Raw genomic sequence first — 8,171 nt, 5'->3', positions numbered from 1 at the left:
AGCACGGCCGCCCTGCCCTGCCCGGACTCTGCCCTCCTGGGCAACCCTTGTCGGTGGCCGGGCTGCTGCCGCCCGCTGCTGTGTGGTGCCCAGCAAGTCACTTCCGGTCTCTGAGCCCCCCCGTCCCACCTCAGTGACCCTGTGGGCATGAGGCCAGGTGGATGCTCCCAGCCAGGCCATGTCTGTCTGCTCCGTGCTCCCTAACCCCGTGACTCCCACAAATTACTCAACAGCTTCATCCGCAAACCGGAGGTAAACACACCTGCCCGCCGAGCCAGGTAAACGAGCAACTGCACCTGAAGGTCCGAGCACACCTGGGCAGCGCTGGAGTGCGGGAGCGGGGCATCATTCATTCATCTGGCCGGGGGCTGCTCCCCACCGCCCCACAGCCCCCCCCCACCACCACCCTAGGCTTCGTCTCAGGCCCTGGCAGCCATGCCTGGGGAGTGGGCGGGCTGACTGGGTTTGACCTCCGGACCAGGGCAGAGGAATCCCACCCATCAGCTCAGAAGACTGCCCAGCGGGCCTGGCTCCCTGCTCTCCAGGGTCCCACAGAAGCCTCCCTGCCCCTGAGGGCATCCAGGTGTGAGACCTCCCCAGGCTTCATAATCACCCCCGAGACAGAGAGCACGCTGAGGCAAATGGATTGGGAGCTTGCCAAAGCTTATCACTGGTCAGCAAGGGACCCAGCAGGAGATAAGGGAAGGTTTGGAAAAAGGGTGTCAGATTGGGGACGCAGAATGTTCGTTTCCGTGCGCAGCTGACCGGTGCAGATGCCCGTTTAATTCCACGGGGCCTGAAGATGCCACACCCTCGTCCTCAGTGGGCGAAGTCATCAGGGCAGGAGCACCCAAGGCCATCTCCCCAGACGCATCAAGCAAACTAGTGCCAGTCTGTGGAGGAGCCCTCAGCAGGAAGGCTGAGTCCCCCGCAGGTGCCACTCAGATAGCACAGGGGGAGGCACTCCCCAGACACCCCCAGACGCCGAGCAGGAGATCCGGTTTACAATTTCCTACCCCGGTCACACCAAGGGGTCCTTGTGAGCGGGTGGTGGACGCCCGCTCTGGGCAAGGCGGAGGACAGACGAGAGCAGGAGGAACTTGGGAGGGACAGTGGGGACACCCTTCTGCCCCCAGCCCAAGCCGGAGACGTCCAGCGGCCCAGGGTCCCCTTGGCTTTGCCCTCCTACCTGCCCGGAACAGCACAGAGGTGCCCGGGGCGTGGGGGACGCGGGCTGCGTGCACGCAGCAGACAGTCGCCTGACGTCCGTTCGCCGCGCAGCTGCTCGTGGAGGGCCCGTCGGTGCTGGTGCTCGGGGCAGTGGGGGTCTGGGCGCCTGGGCGGCAGGGAGAGGGGGGCTCAGAACGCTTCTCACCGGCAGTTCAAGGAGGGGAGCGAGGCTCAGAGACACCACGTGCTGCTGCTGAAAGGTGCTCAGACGAGGGGACCCGGGGCCCAAGGAGCCGTGAGAACGGGGGGCGGGCAGGTGTCAAGAGGCCCACGAGCACATGCGTGAGGAGCACCGACGTGACGCGTGCCCGCAGGAAGACCACGCGTTCTCCGTGGGGTGGAGGGAAGGCGACTGGGCCTCGCGGGCGAGAAGGGATTCGGTTACGAGAGGCTCAAGCGGACGACGCTGGCGCCGGCGTAGCCTGCAGCCCGGAGCTCGCGGCTGTGTGGCGGGCTGTGTGGCAGGGTGCGGAGTGTGGTGGTGTACGGAGCGTGGCGGGCTGTGTGGCGGGGTGCGGAGCGTGGTGGGATACGGAGCGTGGCAGGCTGTGTGGCGGGGTGCGTGGCGGGGTGCGTGGCGGGGTGTGGAGCGTGGTGGGCTACATGGTGGCGTGCGTGGCAGGGTGCGGAGCGTGGTGGGATACGGAGCGTGGCAGGCTGTGTGGCGGGGTGCGTGGCGGGGTGCGTGGCGGGGTGTGGAGCGTGGTGGGCTACATGGTGGCGTGCGTGGCAGGGTACAGAGTCCGCCGGCGTCAGCCGGTGAGCCGCTGAGTCCCGGAGCGTTTCTGGCAGGCTGCACGTGGTGGGTGCCGCTTCTCCACACCTCCGTGGCTCTCCACAGGGAGTTCAGTCCCTTGCGTTTGTGGACGTTCATTTACGTGGTCGTAACCCCAGCTACACCCCATGATTACCCGGTGCCATCTTGTTCACCTTCTTGTGGACCTGGTCCCCTCCCTGCCTTTCCTTTGCTGATTTTTTAAATGTTAACCGGCCTCGGCTCCTCCCTCTTTTTCTTCTGTGTGGCCACTTTGGGACTTACATAAACTATCTTATTAAAGCGCATGTTAAGCTGATAACAGCTTATGCTCAGTGGCACACAGAACCCTAGACTTTGGCCGTCCCCACACACACACGCGTTTTGGCAGGGCGGGGGCTCAGACGGGGCCTTGTGGCTTCTTGTCGGTACCTCATCCAACTGCACGGCCCCCCAGGGACTTGGTGGCCTCCAGGCTAGGGAGCAAGTGGCCGGGGGCAGATTCCAGTTTGTTTCTGAGACAAGGGATAACACTCTTCTGCCCTGGGTCACCGGGCAGGCGGGAGGACAGGCTCTCTGAGCTGCCACACCCACCACACCCATCGCCTCCCCCTGCCATGGCTTCCCATGGCCTCTGTCATCAAAAGGGGCGTTGTCAGGGACCAGCCCTCCCTGCCTTCCCGGCATCACACCCTTTCTAAACTGGTGTCCTCCTCTGAGACGGGGCTTCGTGCTGCTGGGCGGCTTCCAGCCCCCAGCTCCTGGGCTCCTGGTGGGCACACACCTCCTGCCCTTCTTGTGGTTAGAGAAGTTGTCAGCAGTGTGGACGTAAGGAACGGAACGTCCAAACCTGTAGCAAATTTTTAGAAGAACTCGCTTGAGCCAAGGCCGAGGACAATTGCCAGGAAGAGAGATGTCAGATGCTCTGGAGAAGGACAGCTCCGTGGTTTCTTTATGCATTTGAGATTAAGGAGGGAAGTATGGTGATTGATCACCTGGAGGTGGGGCAGCCAGGTGGGACTGGGTTACAGGACCTGCTCTCTTGAGGGGGGGTCTCATCTCGCAGGCCTACGACTTCAGGCACTCCAAGGGCGTGGGAACCTGGATGCCCAGAAACAGTGGACGGCGCTGGCTGAAGGCAAGGTGAGCCTCTCCGTAAGAAGTTTTGTGCCTGGGGTTGTACGCCCACCGTGACCTGCCCAGCCAGGGGTTCACAGTCAGGTCGCCCTGGGAGGTTACTTTCCATAGAACCCCTCTGCGTCCATAGTGGAAGCTCTCAGAACGGACTTTTAACAGCTCTTGAAATGTCACCCGGAAACAGCCCGTCGCAGACTCCTTACTGGAGCCCGGACCCCTGAGAGCCCCAGGCCACGGAGCAGGCACCAGGAGCAGGAGCCAGACACAGCTGTGTAGTCTGGAGTCTCCGCGGCCTGTGGGGCCGTTTGCTGCTGCAGCAACACCTGCCCATCCGGACCGGGAGGCAGGAGGTCACGGGGCCGTGGTGAGCGTTGAGGGTGTGACATGTTTAGAATGGTGCCGGGCACGTAGCACGTGCCCCGCGGTGACTCGGGTGCTGGCGGCCAGCCAGCCGGAGCGTTCGTGCGTGTGTTCATTCACTCCGCTGGCTCGCGGGGTGGCCCCGGCGGGCCCCTCCCACGCAGGCCTCCTCCTGAGTTTGCTCTAGACTTCCCCTCGCCTCGCTTGGACTGTGGGTTTAGCACAAATGGACAGTAGCCCATCTGTTCGTCACAACAGGATGCCCAGCTTCAAGCGTCTTCGGCTTTGCAGAAAGGGCGTCAAGCTCTGTCATCTCCCGGGACCCACAGTGTCCCACGCCGCGTCGGGTCAGTGAGCTGCGTCCTTGCTGTGGCGCGAGGCGGAGGCCACTCCTTTGTCACTGCCGTGTGATATTCCACGACAGACTCGCCTCGTAACTGGGGTCCTGGGGTGTGCCGGTTTGTCCTTTGTAAGTACTTCTGCAGTGAACAGCATAAATGGTCTTTTATGAGTACGTCTGAGCATGTGTGTGTGTGTGTGTGTGTGTGTGTGTGTGTGTGTGTGTGTGTCCCCTTATAAAAGAGGGCTTGGCCAGGCGGGGGCTTTGGCAGAAGGCAGGCAGCGAGGAGGGTCTCAAAGGATGGATGGGAAGTTGGGTGCCTGGACACGCCCGGCGCCTGCCCCCCCATTCATTCATTCACTGATTCCCGCCCGTTCAGCATTAGCCTGTCGAAGGCCTCCTGAGTCTCTTCGAGATGATAACGGGTGTGCGTCCGGCCTTGGAGCCTCCCCCCATCTCCGGGGAGGGATGGACACACAGGAGCCGACACGAAGAGAGCCGGCCTGAGGGGTACGGAGGAAAGGTGCAAGCGACGTGGTGCCGGCACCGGGTCCTGCCGGGCACTGGGTCCTGCCGGCGGGGTCGACCTGGCCCTGGAGAGGACGCTGGAGCTCAGGAAGCCTGCGCTGCCCCCGGCCCAGGCTCACGGGCCCCGGCTGTCCTCCCTGGTCCAGAGGCCCCGCCGTTGCAGCGACAGTGAGGGGCTCCCGCGAAGGCGGTCGGAAGGCCTTCCGAGAGCATGAGTTTGGAGCGGAAACCGGCGTGTCCGTGCAAAGGCCCTGTGGCTGGGACGGCTGGAGCTCGGCGGGGTGCCAGGCCATGAGGAGAAGCCGGGGCTGCCTGGAGGAGCTCAGCCGATACCGGAGGTGGCAACACCACCCAGGGGCGCAGGGGTGCCCCAGGCTCCAGGCTCCAGGCTCCGGTGGCTCGGGCCGGGGGCGGCGAGCAGACGGAACTGGGGGTGGCAGCGAGAAGCAGATCGTGGTGGGGAGAAGACGAGAGTGTCATGGCCGTCGGGAGACGCACCTGGCACCTGGCTGCCACTCGAGACGGCCGGACGGGAGGGAGAACAGGTTTGCCAGGTTGGGAGGGCAGGCTATCCTAGACTCTGGAGTGGGGGCAGAGGCCCGGAGGGGCACCTGGAACTCGACGAAGCCACAGGCCCTGGTCCCTGCGGTGACACAGCCTGGCAGGGGCTGCCGCGTGCCTTTCGGATGCCCTGCAACGCTCGTGACTGCTTGTCATCCATCGGCAGGGTGGCTACCGTCCATGTCAGGCTGAGTCACCCGCTCGGCAGAGCGCAAGGGCTTGCGCACTCCGCTGATGACTTCTGCAGGAACCAGTCTGGCTGGCGCAGGCCCCGGGCCAGCTTGGACCTCCCTCAGGAGTGGCTGAAGTTCAAGGACGAAAGCCCTCTGGGGCTGGGAGGGTGCTGGCAAAGCCTGGGGTCCCTGGACTGGCAGTCTCTCCCCGTCCCTCCACACCCTCACGAAGGGCTCCCCTCCTCTGCGGCGGGACGCTGGCCACAGGAGAGCCTCTCAGGGCCACATCCGCTGGCCCCCACCACGGCGCCCTTGGCCGCGGTGGCAGACCTGTCCCCATAAGCAGTCAGGTGCCATTCCTGTCCCCACAGGCCCTGCCGACCACAAATCTGCGTTCCGTGTCTGTGGGTCTGCCAGCAGTGGGCCTCTCACAGAGACGGGGCCCACGCGGTGTGGCCTTCGGTGTGTGGCTTCTCTCACTTTGCAGACGGTGTGTCACATTCACCCACACTGTGGCCTGTGTCGGCGCCGCTTCTAAAATCAACTTTATTGAGGTATGAGCCACAGGCGATTAGATGCACGCATTTGAGAAGACAGTTCGGGGAGTTTCGACAACTAAAAAGCCACGTGCCCACCGCCCACAATCACCATTGAACGTTTCTGTCTCCCCCAAAGTCCCCTCCTGTCCTTTCCCAGCGGACCCCCACCCCAGGCCACCAGCCAGTGGATCAGCGGCTTCCAGCTGCGGGAGAATGGATCTCTTTAGTGGGGGCCTTCGCGTCCTGCTCTTCCGCTTTGCCCAGAGTTCTGAGTTTGTCCACGTGGTAGCAGGAAAGAGGTGTTTGCTTCTCCATCGCCCGGTGACGGACGCCTGTTTCCGGCTCCTGGCTGCTTTGAATAAAGCTGCAGTGAACATTTCCCACTGCCCACGACTCTGCGTAAACAACTAGGAATGGGATTGGTGGGTTGTAAGGTGTTTAGTGTTCCCTGCCTCAGACATAGCCTTGGGGGACACAGATGCAGCCTGTCCCTCTGGGCTTGGGGATAGAAAGGGTGAGTGGAGCCAGAGGCTGCGGGAGGGGACCCTCTCCCCAGGCCAGTGTCCCCGCCAGCAGTGTTGGAGGGGCAGATCCGCCCGCAGGCATCTGCACTATGGTGTCGGAGCAGGGCAGAAGGGACTCCTGGGGTTTTACTTATGTCCATGACCTCTAGCTGGAAAAATGACCCAGAACTTGCACGGAAGGACCACGGGCTCTGCCCTTCTGCCATTGTCATCGGACCATCATTTAATAGCCCGCCCCCTGCCCCACACACACACACCGAGGAATTCTTAATAATTCAAGGTCAGGGTTGCAAACATGTTCTGTAAAGGGCCGGCTGGCAGACATGACTTTGCAGGCCACAGAGCCACAGCTGCCACTGCTCACGCCGCAGGTGCGGCTGGAAAGCAGAGGGACAAATAATAAGCAAGTGGGCGTGGCTGGGTTTCTGTAAAACTTCACTTACCAAAACAAGCAGGTAAGATCGGATGTATAAAGGACATACAACTCCACCCGATTAAAACCTGGTCAAGGGACCTGAACAGACTTCTCTCCAAAGGAGACACACGAATGGCCAATAAGCACCTGGGAGGACCCTCCTTGTCCTCAGTCTTTAGGGAAATGCAAATTGAAACCCGAGGGAGACACCACTCCGCACCCACTAGGGCGGCTGTCAGAGTGTCGCGAGAAACCGAGCATCGATGGCAGGAACGGAAGGCGGTGCAGCTGGCGGGAAGTCAGCTCGGCTGAGGTCCCCCAAAAGACGCGACCTCCACGTGCCCCGCGGTTCGCAGAGTCCCCTCTGGTTAGGCACACGATGGCACTTCAGCTTGGGGATGATTTAAACAGCAAAATCACCAACCAAAAGCACAAACACCAAAAACATGGCGCCAGACAGGTGGCGAGGATGGGTGCTCGCCGTGTTGGGGTGCTGGGCTCCGCCGGCTGGGGTGCACACCTCGTGAGACTCAGATTTTTTGCCTCTGTGCACGCTCGTGGACGGCTGTGCACGCAAAGGCTTTGTGAGTAGGCAGATTCGCAAATGCGGGATCTGAGTGATGAGGACGGACTGCAGCGTGAGCTGGCAGTCCCCAGAGGGCGGGAGACCTGGGGTGGACCTGGTAGGGCCTAAGGGCATAAGGTTGGGCCTCCTGCCTGCCCCTCCCTGCCAGGCCCAGTGACATTCCCAAACGCAAATCCCATCTCCTTCGCCTCCAACGCCGCCCTGCCCTTGAGCTTAGGGTGCGGGTTCCTTCTAGGTGGGGCTGGGTTCTGCAGGAGGGTTTCTGGGAACCAGGCACCCCCCCAGAAGTCCCGGCCCCACCACCTGCCTGCCCTCTGCTTCCCCGCACTACCCTCGGTTGTAATTTTAGGGCCTTCTGTGCCAGTACCACCATCGCGCCCCCACCTTACACCGCACTGGAAGCTTGGGGGGGGGGTGCTTCCTTTTTTCTCCCTGAAGCAACTCCAGGTTAAAGGAAGAAAGGAAGATGCAGATGTGAGGGTGTATGGCCAGCCATGGTCAGCCACCAACTCAGAACCCAAGGGTAGAGGGCCAAGAGACCCCTTGTCCCTTCTGGCTCTGATGGCCTCTGGCCCCAGTCCAGAGGAGGGACCGGGCAGGCGAAGGGCTTCCGGTCCCTCCTAGAGGGCAGTGCGTTGGCTGGGCCCTGGCCAGGCAGCCTGTCCTGAAGGCCGGTGCGCCATCCAGGATTGTCGCTGAAGGCTGGCGGTGGCAGGACCGGTCAGCATCCTGCATTTGCAACAGCAATGCTTGACCGTGGCCAGAACCATTTACATCAGTACTCAAGGTGTAAGGTGGAAAGAGCAGACGCTTCCAAACCAATCACGGCCCGGGAGTGCTCGTGTGAGGGGGACCCAGGCTCTTTCTTTTGCCAGCCGTGTGACTTCGGGCACTTTACCTAGCCTCTCTGGACCCGTTTTCGTACCTGTGAGCGGGGATGTAACAGCAAGTGCCTCCTGGACTCACTGTGAGGAATAAATGAGTTAATACATGGAAAGACCCGTGCCTGGCACACGGCGAGCAG

General features: G+C 62.1%; 1 long non-coding RNA gene across 1 annotated transcript; it reads left to right on the top strand.

The window, feature by feature from the left end:
• Positions 1–4,912, top strand: LOC111746443. The gene is made up of 3 exons (XR_002783113.1): positions 1–278; positions 3,051–3,485; positions 3,740–4,912. It is a non-coding gene; the product is annotated as an uncharacterized LOC111746443 (long non-coding RNA).
• The last annotated feature ends 3,259 nt before the right edge of the window (positions 4,913–8,171 follow it).

Source organism: Pteropus vampyrus, unplaced genomic scaffold (genome assembly GCF_000151845.1).
Source record: "Pteropus vampyrus isolate Shadow unplaced genomic scaffold, Pvam_2.0 Scaffold189, whole genome shotgun sequence".
Classification (NCBI taxonomy): domain Eukaryota; kingdom Metazoa; phylum Chordata; class Mammalia; order Chiroptera; family Pteropodidae; genus Pteropus; species Pteropus vampyrus.
Note: the sequence above shows the minus strand (reverse complement) of the source record. Positions and strands in the feature narration are given on the sequence as shown.